Source organism: Cherax quadricarinatus, chromosome 96, assembly GCF_038502225.1.
Source record: "Cherax quadricarinatus isolate ZL_2023a chromosome 96, ASM3850222v1, whole genome shotgun sequence".
NCBI classification, from domain to species: domain Eukaryota; kingdom Metazoa; phylum Arthropoda; class Malacostraca; order Decapoda; family Parastacidae; genus Cherax; species Cherax quadricarinatus.
This window is the reverse complement of record NC_091387.1, coordinates 5,267,657-5,287,829: the sequence shown is the minus strand read 5'-3', so window position 1 is coordinate 5,287,829 and position 20,173 is coordinate 5,267,657.

Below are 20,173 nucleotides of genomic sequence, written 5' to 3'. Positions count from 1 at the left end.
GGTTGATGTGTGCCTCCGGTGATGTGCTCGGTGTTATGGTCACCCCAAGGTCTTTCTCCCTGAGTGAGGTCTGTAGTCTTTGTCCACCTAACCTATACTCTGTCTGCGGTCTTCTTTGCCCCTCCCCAATCTTCATGACTTTGCATTTGGCTGGATTGAATTCGAGAAGCCAGTTACTGGACCACATGTCCAGCCTCTCCAGGTCTCTTTGCAGTCCTGCCTCATCCTCGTCCGATTTAATTCTTCTCATCAACTTCACGTCATCTGCGAACAGGGACACTTCAGAGTCTATTCCTTCCATCATGTCGTTCACATATATCAAAAATAGCACTGGTCCTAGAACTGACCCCTGTGGGACCCCGCTCGTAACAGGCGCCCACTGTGATACGTCTTCACGTACCATGACTCGTTGCTGCCTCCCTGTCAGGTATTCCCTTATCCGTTGCAGTGCCCTCCCTTTTACGTGCGCCTGATCCTCCAGCTTCTGCACTAATCTCTTGTGGGGAACTGTGTCAAAGGCCTTCCTGCAGTCTAGGAAAACGCAATCTACCCACCCCTCTCTCTCGTGTCTTACTTCTGTTACCTTGTGTGTGTGTGTGTGTGTGTGTGTGTGTGTGTGTGTGTGTGTGTGTGTATCTCAACCACTGTGATGGGCTCAGGAAGCCTTAACATCGCGGGTAAGGAACAGAACCAAGTTCCTTAAGGTGCAAAGTAACGCAGCAGGTCAAGTATCCCAGTGCAGCAACACAGTGCTGCTCTCCAGAGAGGTAACGCTCTGTTACAGCAACACAGTGCTGCTCTCCAGAGAGGTAACGCTGTGTTACATCAACACAGTGCTGCTCTCCAGAGAGGTAACGCTCTGTTACAGCAACACAGTGCTGCTCTCCAGAGAGGTAACGCTCTGTTACAGCAACACAGTGCTGCTCTCTAGAGAGGTAACGCTGTGTTACAGCATCACAGTGCTGCTCTCCAGAGAGGCAACGCCTTCTTGCATTCCACATACAAAGCAAGAGATAGACAGACAGGTAGACAGACTGTTAGACAGATAGATAGACAGACAGATAACTAAACAGATAGATAAATCCTTTATCATTTCTAAAATAGATAATATTACAGATATCACAGTTGCCAGTGTTTTTATACCCATTTAAAACACCGTTTTACCTAAATAATATTGAATAATACAGGAAAAAACAGCCTGCCTCCCTTCATTTATTTTCCCCTCGCTCACATGTGAGAGAGAGAGCTAGTTTTAATCTCATATATTGGCGTTCTCCATTTTTTGTGCAATTTAGAGACGACAGAGCAAATTAAAAATAAATAGTGTGAAAGTAGAGATATTTGGCTGGTATGGTAACACCTGTAACGCGTCAGCTGGGACTGTAACAGCTGTTATTACTGTAATTAAAGCTAGCTTTAAATGCTGGGATGGTTGTATGGGAGGTGTGTGTGTGTGTGTGTGTGTGTGTGTGTGTGTGTGTGTACTCGTCTACTCACCTAATTGGTTGCAGGGGTCGAGTCCCAGCTCCTGGCTCCGCCTCTTCACTTGTCGCTACTAGGTCACTTTTCTTGCTCCATGAGATTTATCATACCTCTTCTTAAAGCTATGTATGGATCCTGCCTCCACTATATCACTATATCAGTCACTCTGTGACTGAAGAAATACTTCCTAACATCCCTGTGACTCGTCTGAGTCTTCAACTTCCAGTTGTGTCCCCTTGTTGCTGTGTCCCCTTGTTGCTGTGTCCCCTTGTTGCTGTGTCCCCTTGTTGCTGTGTCCCCTTGTTGCTGTGTCCCCTTGTTGCTGTGTCCCCTTGTTGCTGTGTCCCCTTGTTGCTGTGTCCCCTTGTTGTTGTGTTCCCTTGTTGCTGTGTCTCCTTGTTGCTGTGTCCCCTTGTTGTTGTGTCCCTTTGTTGTTGTGTCCCCTTGTTGCTGTGTCTCCTTGTTGCTGTGTCCCATCTCTGGAATATCCTGTCTGTTTACTTTGTCAGTTCCTCTCAGTATTTTATATGTCGTTATCATGTCCCTCCTGTCCTCCAGTGTTGTCAGGTTGTGTTCTCTTAACCTCTCCGCGTAGGACATGCCCCTTAGCTCCGGGACTAGTCCTTGACGTGCTTGACCAGGTGTGGGTTCCAAACTGGTGCTGCATACTCCAGTATGGGCCTGACGTACACAGTGTACAGTGTCTTGAACGATTCCTTACTAAGGTATCGGAACGCTATTCTTAGGTTTGCCAGGCGCCCATATGCTGCAGCAGTTATCTGGTTGATGTGCGCCTCAGGAGATGTGCTCGGTGTTATACTCACCCCAAGATCCTTTACCTTGAGTGAGGTTTGCAGTCGTAAGCCTCTTAGACTGTACTCTGACATTTTTTAGACTTTTCTCGATCTTCATGACTTTACATTTGGTGGGGTTAAACTCCAGGAGCCAGTTGCTAGACCAGGCTTGTAGCCTGTCCAGGTCTCTTTGTAGTTCCGCCTGATCCTCCTCCGACTGAATTCACCTCATTAACTTCATATCATCAACAAACAGAGACACTTCTGAGTCTATTCCTTCCATCATGTCATTCACATATACCAAAAACAGCACTGGTTCCAGGACTGACCCTTGTGGAACCCCGCTCGTCACAGTCACCCACTCTGACACCTCGTCACGTACCATGACTCGTTGTTGCCTCCCTGTCAGGTATTCTCTGATCCATTACAGCATCTTCCCTGATATACCTGTCTGATCCTCCAGTTTTTGTACTAATCTCTTGTGTGGAACTGTGTCAAACACCTTCTTACAGTCCAATCTACCCATCCGTCTCTCTCTCTCTTGTCTTACTGCTGTCACCTTGTCATAGAACTCCAGTAGGTTTGTGACACAGGATTTCCCGTCCCTGAAACCGTGCTGGTTGTCGTTCATAAGCTCATTCCTTTCCTTGTGCTTCACCAGTCTTCTAGGTGCTCCACCACTTTTCTAGGTGCTCCACCAGTCTTCTAGGTGCAACACCAGTCTTTTAGGTGCTCCACCAGTCTTCTAGGTGCTCCCCCAGTCTTCTAAGTGCAACACCAGTCTTTTAGGTGCTCCACCAGTCTTCTAGGTGATCCAACAGTCTTCTAGGTGCTCCACCAGTCTTTTAGGTGCTCCACCAGTCTTCTAGGTGCTCCACCAGTCTTCTCGGTGATCCACCAGTTTTATAGGTGTTCCAACACTACATTTACTGTCTTCCATATCTCAGGTATCGCCTTGTTTCAGTAGATGTGTTGAAGATTGTTGTTAGTGGTACACACAGTGCCTCTGCTCCTTTCTCTCAGGACTCATGGAGAGACGTTGTCTGGTCCCACCACCTGTGAGGTATCTACTTCACTTAGCAGCCTCTTCACTTCCTCCTCAGGTGTGTGTAGTGTGTTCAGCACTTGTTGGTGCACCCTTCCATTTCTGTTTACTGGAGTTCTTACTGTCTCCTCTGTGAACACTTCTTTGAATCTCTTGTTCAGCTCCTCACATACTCCTCGGTCGTTTCTTGTGATCTCTCCTCCTTCCTTCCTCAGACTGATTACCTGGTCCTTAACTGTTGTTTTCCTCCTGATGTGGCTGTACAACAGCTTCGGGTCAGACTTGGCTTTCACTTCTATGTCATTTTCCTATTGTCGTTGGTCCTCTCTTCTTACCTGTGCAGATTAATTTCTGGGTCTAACATTGCTCTCCTTATTCTCCTGTGTCCTTTGTCTTCTACACTTCTTCCATTCTCTATCTCACTTGGTTTTGTGTGTGTGTGTGTGTGCGTGTGTGTGTGTGTGTGTGTGTGTGTGTGTGTGTGTGTGTGTGTGTGTGTGTGGGCATGTATACTACTATACTACTACCATTACTACGCACACACACACACACATACCAGACTTAGAAGTGAATATAATATAACCAGGGGAGACACGATAACGACATACAAAATTATCAGAGAGCAAGGAAACCTCTCTATCAAAACATCTATCTATCAGCACCACCTATCTATTCAAACACCTATCTACCCATCCAAACACCTATCTATCAAAACACCTATGAATCAAAATTCCCATCTATTTATCAAAACGCCCATCAATCTATCCAAACATCTTTGAAAACACCTATCTATCCAAACATCTCTTTGTCTATCCAAACACCTCTCTATCTATCCAAACATCCATATATCTATCTAAACACCCCTCTATTTATCCAACCCCCTATTTATCTCTGCAAACACCTATCTATCCACCCAAACACCTCTCTATCAAAACACCCATCTATCTATCCAAACACCTATCTATCCACCAAAACACTTCTCTATCGAAACACCCATCCATCTATCCACCCAAACACTTCTCTGTTAACACACCCATCTATCTATCCAAACACCTATTTATCCACCCAAACACCTCTCTATTTATCCAAACACCTCTCTATGTATCCAGACATCTATCTATCCACCAAAACACCTCTCTATCTATCCAAACACCTCTCTATGTATGTAAACACCTCTCTATCTATCCAAACACCTCTCTAAGTATGCAAACACCTCTCTATCTATCCAAACACCTCTCTATGTATCCAGACACCTATCTATCCACCTAAACACCTCTCTATGTACCCAAACACCTCTCTATCTATTCAAACACCTCTCTATCTATCCAAACACCTCTCTATCTCTCCAAACACCTCTCTATCTATCCAAACACCTCTCTATCTATCCAAACACCTCTCTATCTATCCACACACCTATCTATGTATCCAAACACAACCTTACAACACAAGTTGTTATTAAAACAAGATTAATTAGGTGACCTAAGTTCACCTGGTACCTAATTTTGAGTGAAAATATATTTGATGTGATAAATATTTGATGATTGGAAATGTTTTTTTGGTGTTTGTGGTATAAAAAAAACACCTTCTGATGTTTTTGCCTGTGTTTTTCTTGTTCGTTTGTTGTTGATTTGTTTTAACAGGTGTTTTTTTGGTGATTTTTTTGAGGGATGGGCCTAGTGTGTGTGTGTTTTGTAGACTGTGTTCTGTCTATCTGTGTCTGTGTCTCTGTCTATCTGTATCTCTCTGTCTATCTCTGTTTGTGTCTCTGTCTATCTGAATCTCTCTGTCTATATCTGTTTGTGTCTCTGTCTATCTGTATCTCTCTGTTTATCTGTGTTTGTGTCTCTGTCTATCTGTATCTCTCTGTCTATATCTGTTTGTGTCTCTGTCTATCTGTATCTCTCTGTTTATCTGTGTTTGTGTCTCTGTCTATCTGTGCCTGTGTCTCTGTCTATCTGTATCTCTCTGTCTATCTGTGTCTGTGTCTCTGTCTATCTGTATCTCTCTGTCTATCTGTGTCTGTGTCTCTGTCTCTATCTCTTGTCTATCTGTCTGTCTGTCTGTGTGTGTGTCTGTCTGTTTGTCTGTCTGTCTGTCTGTCTCTCTCTCTCTCTCTCTCTCTCTCTCTCTCTCTCTCTCTCTCTCTTTCTTTCTCTCTGTCTCTGTCTCTGTCTCTCTGTCTCTCTCTCTCTCTCTCTCTCTCTCTCTCTCTCTCTCTCTCTCTCTCTCTCTCTCTCTCTCTCTCAACATATACATCAATAACCATATAAATCCAAATAATCCATACAATTTATATACCCAAAAATACAAACTATACACATTAATAAATAAATCAGAGACAGTAACATAATAACCACCTAATTACCTTCATAATAAAGGTAATTAGGCAGAATAAAAGGTAATATATATAAATGTATATACATATATAAATTTGCATATAATTCCCCTAGCTTTGGAAGGCTATAATCGCCCGATTATAGAAATAAATCGCCGGAGGGGATTTATATGCCCGGCTGGAGCTTGTAAAATATCTTTTAATGTGGATGTATATAAATATATAAATCCAAGGGCACAAAACTGACGGATTTATATATGTGACATTGTCGATGTCACTTTACTCTGTAATAATGGTGGGTAAAAGGTCACATGTGTGATTAATGTGACCTTTTATTGTGGCAGCGTTTCGCTCTCCTGGAACTTTCTCTGATAACTTTCACTGATAACTTTCACTAATAACTTTCACTGATAACTTTCACTGATAACTGTCACTAATAACTTTCACTGATAACTTTCACTGATAACTGTAACTAATAACTTTCACTGATAACTTTCACTGATAACTTTCACTGATAACTTTCACTGATAACTGTAACTAATAACTTTCACTGATAACTTTCACTAATAACTGTCACTAATAACTTTCACTGATAACTGTCACTAATAACTTTCACTGATAACTTTCACTGATAACTTTCACTGATAACTTTCACTGATAACTTTCACTGATAACTGTCACTAATAACTGTCACTAATAACTTTCACTGATAACTTTCACTGATAACTGTCACTAATAACTTTCACTGATAACTTTCACTGATAACTGTCACTAATAACTTTCACTGATAACTTTCACTAATAACTGTCACTAATAACTTTCACTGATAACTTTCACTGATAACTTTCACTGATAACTTTCACTGATAACTTTCACTGATAACTGTCACTAATAACTTTCACTAATAACTTTCACTGATAACTTTCACTGATAACTTTCACTGATAACTTTCACTGATAACTGTCACTAATAACTTTCACTAATAACTTTCACTGATAACTTTCACTGATAACTTTCACTGATAACTTTCACTAATAACTTTCACTGATAACTTTCACTATTAACTTTCACTAATAACTTTCACTGATAACTTTCACTAATAACTTTCACTAATAACTTTCACTGATAACTTTCACTATTAACTTTCACTAATAACTTTCACTGATAACTTTCACTAATAACTTTCACTGATAACTTTCACTGATAACTTTCACTGATAACTTTCACTGATAACTTTCACTGATAACTTTCACTGATAACTTTCACTAATAACTTTCACTGATAACTTTCACTGATAACTTTCACTAATAACTTTCACTGATAACTTTCACTGATAACTTTCACTAATAACTCACTGATAACTGTCACTAATAACTTACACTAATAACTGTCACTAATAACTTTCACTGATAACTTTCACTGATAACTTTCACTGATAACTTTCACTGATAACTTTAACTGATAACTTTAACTGATAACTCTGATAACTTTCACTGATAACTTTCACTAATAACTCACTGATAACTGTCACTGATAACTTTCACTGATAACTTTCACTAATAACTTTCACTGATAACTTTAACTGATAACTCTGATAACTTTCTCTGATAACTTACAATAATAACTTTCAATAATAACTCTCACTAATAGCTTTCACTAATAACTTTCACTGATATCTATCACTAATAACTTTCATTAATAACTTCCTACTATGTTCAACACAATTAACCCACTTCTTTCTCTTTTACCCTATTTTCTCTTATATGGAGAAAGTATTTATGCTTTCTCTCTCTCTCTCTAGATACATTTCTCCCTGTCATTCTCTCTCCCTAGATACCTTTCTCCCTGTTACTCTCCCTAGGCACCTTTCTCCCTGTCATATTCTCCTTCACATTTGGCTCTTCCTCACTCCTAAGAGGTGTTGTACTTCCTTGTGCAATGCAAGAAATTCTCTGTAAATACCCATAATTATGGCCAAAACCGCCAGTGAGAGACAACCACGCCAGCGAGAGACGTAACAACGCCAGTGAGAGACATAACCACGCCAGCGAGAGACATAACCACGCCAGCGAGAGACGCAACCACGCCAGTGAGAGACATAACCACGCCAGCGAGAGACATAACCACGCCAGCGAGAGACATAACCACGCCAGCGAGACATAACCACGCCAGCGAGAGACATAACGCCAGCGAGACATAACCACGCCAGCGAGAGACATAACCACGCCAGTGAGAGACATAACCACGCCAGCGAGAGACGTAACCACGCCAGCGAGAGACATAACCACGCCAGCGAGACATAACCACGCCAGTGAGAGACATAACCACGCCAGTGAGAGACATAACCATGCCAGTGAGAGACATAAGCACCCCAGTGAGACACATAACTACGTCAGTGAGACACATAACCACGTCAGTGAGACACACAACCACGTCAGTAAGACACATAACTACGTCAGTGAGGCACATAACCACCCCAGTGAGACATAACCACGCCAGCGAGAGACATAACCACGCCAGTGAGAGACATAACTACGTCAGTGAGACACATAACTACGTCAGTGAGACACACAACCACGTTAGTGAGACACATAACTACGTCAGTGAGACACAACCACGTCAGTGAGAGACATAACCACCCCAGTGAGACACATAACTACGTCAGTGAGACACAACCACGTCAGTGAGAGACATAACTACCCCAGTGAGACACATAACTACGTCAGTGAGACACAACCACGTCAGTGAGTGAGGTAACTCAGTGAGAGATATCTCTCTCACTCTGGGGTTTAACAAAGAAGTTATTGGAAAAAACCTTACCTTTGTGGCAATGTTGTTCTGTTGACTGTTGCTGCTTCTGTTGTTCTGTTACTGTTGTTGCTTCTGTTGTTCTGTTACTGCTGCTGCTTCTGTTGTTCTGTTACTGTTGCTGCTTCTGTTGTTCTGTTACTGTTGCTGCTTCTGTTGTTCTGTTACTGTTGCTGCTTCTGTTGTTCTGTTACTGCTGCTGCTTCTGTTGTTCTGTTGACTGTTGCTGCTTCTGTTGTTCTGTTACTGCTGCTGCTTCTGTTGTTCTGTTACTGTTGCTGCTTCTGTTGTTCTGTTACTGCTGCTGCTTCTGTTGTTCTGTTACTGTTGCTGCTTCTGTTGTTCTGTTACTGCTGCTGCTTCTGTTGTTCTGTTACTGTTGCTGCTTCTGTTGTTCTGTTACTGTTGCTGCTTCTGTTGTTCTGTTACTGTTGCTGCTTCTGTTGTTCTGTTACTGCTGCTGCTTCTGTTGTTCTGTTGACTGTTGCTGCTTCTGTTGTTCTGTTACTGCTGCTGCTTCTGTTGTTCTGTTACTGTTGCTGCTTCTGTTGTTCTGTTACTGCTGCTGCTTCTGTTGTTCTGTTACTGTTGCTGCTTCTGTTGTTCTGTTACTGCTGCTGCTTCTGTTGTTCTGTTACTGTTGCTGCTTCTGTTGTTCTGTTACTGTTGCTGCTTCTGTTGTTCTGTTACTGTTGCTGCTTCTGTTGTTCTGTTACTGCTGCTGCTTCTGTTGTTCTGTTACTGTTGCTGCTTCTGTTGTTCTGTTACTGCTGCTGCTTCTGTTGTTCTGTTACTGTTGCTGCTTCTGTTGTTCTGTTACTGCTGCTGCTTCTGTTGTTCTGTTACTGTTGCTGCTTCTGTTGTTCTGTTACTGCTGCTGCTTCTGTTGTTCTGTTACTGTTGCTGCTTCTGTTGTTCTGTTACTGCTGCTGCTTCTGTTGTTCTGTTACTGTTGCTGCTTCTGTTGTTCTGTTACTGCTGCTGCTTCTGTTGTTCTGTTACTGTTGCTGCTTCTGTTGTTCTGTTACTGTTGCTGCTTCTGTTGTTCTGTTACTGTTGCTGCTTCTGTTGTTCTGTTACTGCTGCTGCTTCTGTTGTTCTGTTGACTGTTGCTGCCGCTGTTGTTCTGTTACTGCTGCTGCTTCTGTTGTTCTGTTGCTGTTGCTGCTTCTGTTGTTCTGTTACTGCTGCTGCTTCTGTTGTTCTGTTACTGTTGCTGCTTCTGTTGTTCTGTTACTGCTGCTGCTTCTGTTGTTCTGTTACTGTTGCTGCTTCTGTTGTTCTGTTACTGTTGCTGCTTCTGTTGTTCTGTTACTGTTGCTGCTTCTGTTGTTCTGTTACTGCTGCTGCTTCTGTTGTTCTGTTATTGTTGCTGCTTCTGTTGTTCTGTTACTGTTGCTGCTTCTGTTGTTCTGTTACTGCTGCTGCTTCTGTTGTTCTGTTACTGTTGCTGCTTCTGTTGTTCTGTTACTGCTGCTGCTTCTGTTGTTCTGTTGACTGTTGCTGCTTCTGTTGTTCTGTTACTGCTGCTGCTTCTGTTGTTCTGTTACTGTTGCTGCTTCTGTTGTTCTGTTACTGCTGCTGCTTCTGTTGTTCTGTTACTGTTGCTGCTTCTGTTGTTCTGTTACTGCTGCTGCTTCTGTTGTTCTGTTATTGTTGCTGCTTCTGTTGTTCTGTTACTGTTGCTGCTTCTGTTGTTCTGTTACTGTTGCTGCTTCTGTTGTTCTGTTACTGCTGCTGCTTCTGTTGTTCTGTTACTGTTGCTGCTTCTGTTGTTCTGTTACTGTTGCTGCTTCTGTTGTTCTGTTACTGTTGCTGCTTCTGTTGTTCTGTTACTGTTGCTGCTTCTGTTGTTCTGTTACTGCTGCTGCTTCTGTTGTTCTGTTGACTGTTTCTGCTTCTGTTGTTCTGTTACTGCAGCTGCTTCTGTTGTTCTGTTACTGTTGCTGCTTCTGTTGTTATGTTACTGTTGCTGCTTCTGTTGTTCTGTTACTGTTGCTGCTTCTGTTGTTCTGTTACTGCTGCTGCTTCTGTTGTTCTGTTACTGTTGCTGCTTCTATTGTTCTGTTACTGTTGCTGCTTCTGTTGTTCTGTTACAGCTGCTGCTTCTGTTGTTCTGTTACTGTTGCTGCTTCTGTTGTTCTGTTACTGTTGCTGCTTCTGTTGTTCTGTTACTGTTGCTGCTTCTGTTGTTTTGTTACTGTTGCTGCTTCTGTTGTTCTGTTACTGTTGCTGCTTCTGTTGTTCTGTTACTGCTGCTGCTTCTGTTGTTCTGTTACTGTTGCTGCTTCTGTTGTTCTGTTACTGTTGCTGCTTCTGTTGTTCAGTTACTGTTGCTGCTTCTGTTGTTCTGTTGATTGCTGCTGCTTCTGTTGTTCTGTGACTGTTGCTGCTTCTGTTGTTCTGTTACTGTTGTTCTGTTACTGTTGCTGCTTCTGTTGTTCTGTTGACTGTTGCTGCTTCTGTTGTTCTGTTACTGTTGCTGCTTCTGTTGTTCTGTTGCTGCTGCTGCTTCTGTTGTTCTGTTACTGTTGCTGCTTCTGTTGTTCTGTTACTGTTGCTGATTCTGTTGTTCTGTTACTGTTGCTGCTTCTGTTGTTCTGTTGCTGCTGCTGCTTCTGTTGTTCTGTTACTGTTGCTGCTTCTGTTTTTCTGTTACTGTTGCTACTTCTGTTGTTCTGTTACTGTTGCTGCTTCTGTTGTTCTGTTGACTGCTGCTGCTTCTGTTGTTCTGTTACTGTTGCTGCTTTTGTTGTTCTGTTGACTGTTGCTGCTTCTGTTGCTGCTGTTACTTCTGTTGTTCTGTTGACTGTTGCTGCTTCTGTTGTTCTGTTGCTGTTGTTACTTCTGTTGTTCAGCTGATCAACAGTTTACCCCACAGCTGGGCCACAGCTGGACCACAGCTGGACCACAGCTGGCCCACAGCTGGACCACAGCTGGGCCACAGCTGGACCACAGCTGGACCACAGCTGGACCACAGCTGGACCACAGCTGGACCACATCTGGGACACAGCTGGGTCACAGCTGGACCACAGCTGGACCACAGCTGGACCACCTCTGGGACACAGCTGGCTCTAACTTCATCCTGTTCCCTACTTGTACGTCTGGTAACAACTGAAAGACTTCTTCATTTGTGTGTGAGAGAGAGAGAGAGAGAGAGAGAGAGAGAGAGAGAGAGAGAGAGAGAGAGAGAGAGAGAGAGAGAGAGAGAGAGAGAGGGAGATTAAAGTCAGGGACCCTAACCTAACCTTGTACAACACTGTAAATAAAAAATAGAGAGAGAGAGAGTTAGAGCTATCTTCACTTACCTTAAGACCAGTAGCGTCTCCCTGGACAAACTGCAATAAACACAATACAAACGTCAAACGTCAAAAAATTTACGTAATAAGCATACACAAATTATTATTATTATTATTATTATTATTATTATTATTATTATTATTATTATTATTATTATTATTATTATTATTATTATTATTATTATTATTTTATGCCATCCTGGTCATCCTATTCTGTTCTATCTTCTCTAAATCTTAGCATCACCTCAGCAACCATCTTCTCCACTGTCTCCAGCCTCCACCACTGTCTCCAGCCTCCACCACTGTCTCCAGCCTCCACCACTGTCTCCAGCCTCCACCACTGCCTCCAGCCTCCACCACTGTCTCCAGCCTCCACCACTGCCTCCAGCCTCCACCACTGCCTCCAGCCTCCACCACTGTCTCCAGCCTCCACCACTGCCTCCAGCCTCCACCACTGTCTCCAGCCTCCACCACTGTCTCCAGCCTCCACCACTGTCTCCAGCCTCCACCACTGCCTCCAGCCTCCACCACTGTCTCCAGCCTCCACCACTGTATCCAGCCTCCACCACTGCCTCCAGCCTCCACCACTGTCTCCAGCCTCCACCACTGTCTCCAGCCTCCACCACTGTCTCCAGCCTCCACCACTGTCTCCAGCCTCCACCACTGCCTCCAGCCTCCACCACTGTCTCCAGCCTCCACCACTGTCTCCAGCCTCCACCACTGTCTCCAGCCTCCACCACTGCCTCCAGCCTCCACCACTGCCTCCAGCCTCCACCACTGCCTCCAGCCTCCACCACTGCCTCCAGCCTCCACCACTGTCTCCAGCCTCCACCACTGTCTCCAGCCTCCACCACTGTCTCCAGCCTCCACCACTGCCTCCAGCCTCCACCACTGTCTCCAGCCTCCACCACTGTCTCCAGCCTCCACCACTGCCTCCAGCCTCCACCACTGCCTCCAGCCTCCACCACTGTCTCCAGCCTCCACCACTGTCTCCAGCCTCCACCACTGCCTCCAGCCTCCACCACTGTCTCCAGCCTCCATCACTGTCTCCAGCCTCCACCACTGTCTCCAGCCTCCACCACTGTCTCCAGCCTCCACCACTGCCTCCAGCCTCCACCACTGTCTCCAGCCTCCACCACTGTCTCCAGCCTCCACCACTGTCTCCAGCCTCTACCACTGTCTCCAGCCTCCACCACTGTCTCCAGCCTCCACCACTGTCTCCAGCCTCCACCACTGTCTCCAGCCTCCACCACTGTCTCCAGCCTCCATCACTGTCTCCAGCCTCCACCACTGTCTCCAGCCTCCACCACTGTCTCCAGCCTCCACCACTGCCTCCAGCCTCCACCACTGTCTCCAGCCTCCACCACTGTCTCCAGCCTCCACCACTGCCTCCAGCCTCCACCACTGCCTCCAGCCTCCACCACTGCCTCCAGCCTCCACCACTGCCTCCAGCCTCCACCACTGCCTCCAGCCTCCACCACTGTCTCCAGCCTCCACCACTGTCTCCAGCCTCCACCACTGCCTCCAGCCTCCACCACTGTCTCCAGCCTCCACCACTGCCTCCAGCCTCCACCACTGCCTCCAGCCTCCACCACTGCCTCCAGCCTCCACCACTGCCTCCAGCCTCCACCACTGTCTCCAGCCTCCACCACTGCCTCCAGCCTCCACCACTGTCTCCAGCCTCCACCACTGCCTCCAGCCTCCACCACTGCCTCCAGCCTCCACCACTGCCTCCAGCCTCCACCACTGCCTCCAGCCTCCACCACTGCCTCCAGCCTCCACCACTGCCTCCTGCCTTCTCCTTGTTGCAACATTCACAACCCATGCTTCACACCCATGTAAGAGTGTTGGTAAAACTATACTCTCATACATTCCTTTCTTTGTTTCCACAAACAAAGTTCTTTGTCTCCACAGACTCCTAAGTGCACCACTCACCTTCATCATCTCATCAATTCTATGATTCACCTCATCTTTCATAGACCCATCTGCTGACACGTCCACTCCCAAATATCTGAATACGTTCACCTCCTCCATACTCTCTCCCTCCAATCTGATATCCAATCTTTCATCACCTAATCTTTTTGTTATCCTCATAACCTTACTCTTTCCTGTATTCACTTTTAATTTTCTTCTTTTACATACCCTACCAAATTCATCCACCAACCTCTGCAACTTCTCTTCAGAATCTCCCAAGAGCACAGTGTCATCAGCAAAGAGCAACTGTGACAACTCCCACTTTATGTGTGATTCTTTATCTTTTAACTCCACTCCTCTTGCCAAGACCCTCGCATTTACTTCTCTTACAACCCCATCTATAAATATATTAAACAACCACGGTGACATCACACATCCTTGTCTAAGGCCTACTTTTACTGGGAAATAATTTCCCTCTTTCCTACATACTCTAACTTGAGCCTCACTATCCTCGTAAAAACTCTTCACTGCTTTCAGTAACCTACCTCCTACACCATACACCTGCAACATCTGCCACATTGCCCCTCTATCCACCCTGTCATACGCCTTTTCCAAATCTATAAATGCCACAAAAACCTCTTTAGCCTTATCTAAATACTGTTCACCTATATGTTTCACTGTAAACACCTGGTCTACACACCCCCTACCCATGCTAAAGCCTCCTTGTTCAACCGGTTCACTGTAAACACCTGGTCTATGTTATGTAGCTATAGGACCCAATAAGTATTTATGTATCTGTAACAGTTACTCTGGAATACCTAATTATATTGAATTGATGGGGACACAACTGATTTAATGATGACATAAGGGCAGATCACCATTATGGCTGTAAGGCGGCCGAGGCAAGCCTGTTTTTCTAAATATAATAGGTTATACTATACACACACACACACACACACACACACACACACACACACACACACACACACACAACCAAAATCAAAAGTTTAAAACGTTGCATTTCTTTACATAAAAAGTAAAATAAGGTGTGGAAATGGGAAACATTGTTGTTGAAGCTAGAGAATTGCGCATATCGATAGTCTTTTGGTTGTTTTGGTGGGTGTGGGAGGAGCCTAAGTGGCCTCGTCCCTCTCTCCTTGGTGGCTTCAAGCTGGTTCGACCTCTGGGTCCTTTTTTATTTTTTGGGGGGGGGGGCGGGGGGCAGAATGTGTGCCCCAGACGTGAGGTTTATACCTTAAGTTGCATCCATCATATCCAGGGTGACTAAAGTGTGTCAAAACACTGGATTAAGGTCATTAAGAGAAAAGAAAAGCTAACTGGATCACATACACCATGTGGACTGTCCTAGGGAGCAGCAAAGGGGTATGTATGCTTATATTTTAATAGGAGAGTACTAAAATTGTATATTCTGTATATATCTATGTACAATATATCCCTATTTTTGTAATACTTTGAACAAGTTCTTGGAAGGGCTGGTGGAAGGATTTCAGAGACATTGAGGATAACCAGTCATGAATGTATTATCCTAGACTAATAAAGCTTTTATGTAAATAGGTACAAACACTAGAATATGTAGTTAGAACCGTCAAAGTAAATAAGGGACAACAACATAATAGTCTACCCACCCCCTACCCTTCCTAAAGCCTCCCTGTTCAACTGTGATCCTACTCTCTGTCTTACTCTTAATTCTTTCAATAATAACTCTACCATACACTTTAGCAGGTATACTCAACAGACTCATTCCCCTATGGTTATTATTATTATTATTATTATTATTATTATTATTATTATTATTATTGTTGTTGTTGTTGTTGTTGTTGTTGTTGTTGTTCTTGTTGTGGGTGAGGGGCACTAAACACTTAGAGGTCGTATATGGTGTGTACTGAATGTTCTCTCTCTCTCTTTATAGATAATTCTTGGAGATGTGGAACACACACACACACACACACACACACACACACACACACACACACACACACACACAACACACACACACACACACACACACACACACACACACACACACACAACACACACACACACACACACACACACACACACACACACACACACACACACACACACACACACACACACACACACACACACACACACACACACACACACACACACACACACACACACACACACACACACACACACACACACACACAGACACACACACACACACACACACACACACACACACACACACACACACACACAACACACACACACACACACACACACACACACACACACACACACACAATGAAAGAAGTGCAGGGGAAGAAGAAGGAGGAGGAGGAGGAGGAGGAGGGGGAACAAGAGGTGGGGGGAGAGATGGTGTTGGAGGAGGGGAACTCGGAAATGAAGCAAGGATGGATGGGTGGGGAGAAAATGGGGAACCTTGACACTATCTTATTTTGAGAGAGGAGTGTCAGGGACTCGGGGTGGGGAATTCTCCCTGCACCCAGGAATGTTTGGAGAAATTCTGGCTGGATCTAGGGAGGTTCTGAAGAAAACACCGGGGAGAGTTAGAGGCTGATAGGGAAAACTTTTTTGTGTAGGGGGATGCTTGGTTGCACACATACGAACATACACACACACACAAACACACATACACACACACACACACAGAGGGAGCAGAGGCACTGTGTGTACCACTAACAACAATCTTCAACACATACCTTGAAAGTGGACATCTGCCTGAGGTATGGAAGATGGCAAATGTAGTTCCCGTCTTTAAGAAAGGAGACAGAAAAAAGGCACTGAATTATAGACCTGTGTTCTGACGTGTATAGTATGTACAGTCATGGAGATTATCAGGAGGAGAGTGGTGGAGCACCTGGAGTGGAACAAGATTATTAACAACAACCAGAACGGATTTATGGAAGGCAAATCCTGTGTCACAAACCTACTGGAGGTTTATGACAAGGTAACAGAAGTAGGACACGAGAGAAAGGGGTGGGTTGATTGCATTTTCTTGGACTGCAGGAAGGCCTTCGACACAGTTCCTCACAAGAGATTAGTGCAGAAGCTGGAGGATCAGGTGCGTATAACGGGAAGGGCACTGCAATGGATCAGAGAATACCTGACAGGGCGGCAACAACGAGTCATGGTACGTGGCGAGGTATCACAGTGGGCGCCTGTGACGAGCGGGGTCCCAAAGGGGTCAGTCCTAGGACCAGTGTTATTTTTTGTATATGTGAAAGACATGATGGAAGGGATAGACTCAGAAGTGTCCCTGTTCACAGATGATGTGAAGTTAATGAGGTAAATTAAATCAGATGAGGACCAGAGAGGTTTACAAAGAGACCTGGACAGGCTGGACACCTGGTCCAGCAACTGGCTCCTAGAATTTAATCCCGCCAAATGCAAAGTCATGAAGATCAGAGAAGGGCAAAGAAGACCGCAGACGGAGTATAGGCTAGGTGGCCAAAGACTGCAAACCTCACTCAAGGGCAAAGATCTTGGGGTGAGTATAACACCGAGCACATCTCCGGAGGCGCACATCAACCAGATAACTGCTGCAGCATATGGGCGCCTGGCAAACCTGAGAATAGTGTTCCGATACCTTAGTAAGGAATCGTTCAAGACACTGTACACTGTGTACGTCAGGCCCATACTGGAGTATGCAGCACCAGTTTGGAACCCACACCTGGTCAAGCACATCAAGAAATTAAAGAAAGTGCAAAGGTTTGCAACAAAGTTAGATCCAGAGCTAAGGGGAATGTCTTACGAAGAAAGGTTGAGGAAAATTGGACTGACGACACTGGAGGACAAGAGGGTCAGGAGAGACATGGTAACGACATACAAAATACTGCGTGGAATAGATGAGGTGGACAGAGACAGGATGTTCCATAGATGGGACACGGCAACAAGGGGTCACAGTTGAAAGTTGAAGACACAGATGAATCACAGGGATGTTAGGAAGTATTTCTTCAGTCATAGAGTAGTCAGGAAGTGGAATAGCCTAGAAAGTGATGTAGTGGAGGCAGAAACCATACATAATTTTAAGATAAGGTATGATAAAGCTCATGAAGCAGGGAGAGAGAGGACGCAATGAAGAGGCGCGGCCTGGAGCTGAGTCTCGACCCCTGCAACCACAATTAGGTGAGTACACACACACACACACACACACTCACACACACACACACACTCACACACACACACACACATGACAACCACTGTCAGCCATACCCAACAAGGCCTCTTGTCATCCCTCTCCCTCCTCTCCCCTCCCCTGCCCTCCCCCTTCCCCTCACCTCCCCTCCCCCTTCCCCTCACCTCCCGTCCCTTTCCCCTCACCTCCCCTCCCTCTTCCCCTCACCACTACAAAGTTACATTTCTCACTAAACTGTCAATCACACTGACAGCGTGTGAGAAACATTGACACTCCCTCTGTTGGAGTACAGCTCCTGGGCCCCCTACTGGTCACTGGTAGGGGAGTAACCCCTCTTATTGGGGGTATTGGAAGGTGGAGTATAGCTCCTGGACCGTACTGGTCGCTGGTAGAGGGGTTACCCTTCTTATTGGGGGTACTGGAAGGTGGAGTATAGCTCCTGGACCCCTACTGGTCACTGGTAGGGGTAACCCCTCTTATTGGGGGTACTGCAACGTGGAGTATAGCTCCTGGACCCCTTAATGGTCACTGGTAGGAGGTAACTCCTCTTTTTGGGGTAGTAGAAAGTGGAGTATAGCTCCTGGGCTCCCTACTGGTCATTGGTAGGGGAGTAACCCCTCTTATTGGGGGAATTGGAAGGTGGAGTATAGCTCCTGGACCGTACTGGTCGCTGGTAGAGGGGTTACCCTTCTTATTGGGGGTACTGGAAGGTGGAGTATAGCTCCTGGGCCCCCTACTGGTCACTGGTAGGGGAGTAACCCCTCTTATTGGGGGTATTGGAAGGTGGAGTATAGCTCCTGGACCGTACTGGTCGCTGGTAGGGGGTTACCCTTTTTATTAGAGGTACTGGAAGTATAGCTCCTGGACCCTCTACTGGTCGCTGGTTGGTGGGTTACCCTTCTTGTTGGGGTACCGGAAGGTGGAATATAGCTCCTGGGCCCCCTACTGGTCACTGGTAGGAGGTAACTCCTCTTATTGGGGGTAGTAGAAAGTAGAGTATAGCTCCTGGGCTCCCTACTGGCCATTGGTAGGGGATAACCCCTCTTATTGGGGGTATTGGAAGCTGAGTTAGTGGAGAAGAGAAAATTGACAGAGGTACTTATGTACCTACGTAGATACATAAGTACTTATTTAGGTACTTATGTACCTAAGTACTTACCTACGTAGGTAATTATGTACCTACATAGGTACATAATTACCTACGTTCCTTAAAGGAGAAACTGAAGTTCCTAATTTCCTTCAAGACGTTATTAGGTACCTACTTTCCTTCAAGGAGATGTGCTTATATCTTCCACCTAGACAAAAGTATATAGTAAATAGGTATATAATAAATAGATATATAGTAAATATGTATATAGGAAATAGGTATACTTGAAAAAGGTCTATAGTAAATAGGTATGCAAAAATAGGCATTTAGTAAACAGGTATGCAAAAAATAGGTATATAGTAAATAGGTATATAGTTAATACGTATTTAGTAAATAGGTACATAGTTAATACGTTTATAGTAAATAGGTATAGAAAAATAGGCATTTAGTAAACAGGTATGCAAGAAATAGGTATATAGTAAATAGGTATATAGTTAATACGTATTTAGTAAATAGGTACATAGTTAATAGGTCTATAGTAAATAGGTATACAAAAATAGGCATTTAGTAAACAGGTATGCATGAAATAGGTATATAGTAAATAGGTATATAGTTAATAGGTCTATAGAAAATAGGTATACAGTAAATAGGTATACAGTAAATAGGTATACAGTAAATAGGTAACCTTGAAACAGAAAGTCCAATTTTGAAATCCTGGGACACTTCAGGGCCAAGGCACCCCCTCCCCCATCCCCTTCCCCCTCCCCCATCCCCTTCCCCCTCCCCCTCCCCTTCCCCCTCAGGGGGTGAGAAAGTGGATGGGTGAGCTAGCTTTATTTTCTTCCAGGTGATGTGAGGCAGCAGCCTTGTGGAGTTAAAGGTGAAGGTACCACCTGTCTCACTCTCTCTCTCTCTCTCTAGCTCTCTCTCTCTCTCTAGCTCTCTCTCTCTCTAGCTCTCTCTCTCTCTCTAGCTCTCTAGCCCCCAGCCTCTTCTCTAACTCTCAGCCTCTCTCTCTCCTCTCTCTCTAGCTTTCTCCCATCCTCTAGCTCATTCTCTCTAGCTCTCTCTCTCTAGCTCTCTCTCTCTAGCTCTCTCTCTCTAGCTCTATCTCTCTTGCTCTCTCTCTTACTTTCTCTATCTCTAGCTCTCTCTATCTCTAGCTCTCTCTCTCTCTAGCTCTCTCTCTCTCTCTAGCTCTCTCTCTCTTGTACTCTCTCTCTTGCTCTCTCTCTCTTGCTCTCTCTCTCTCTAGCTCTCTC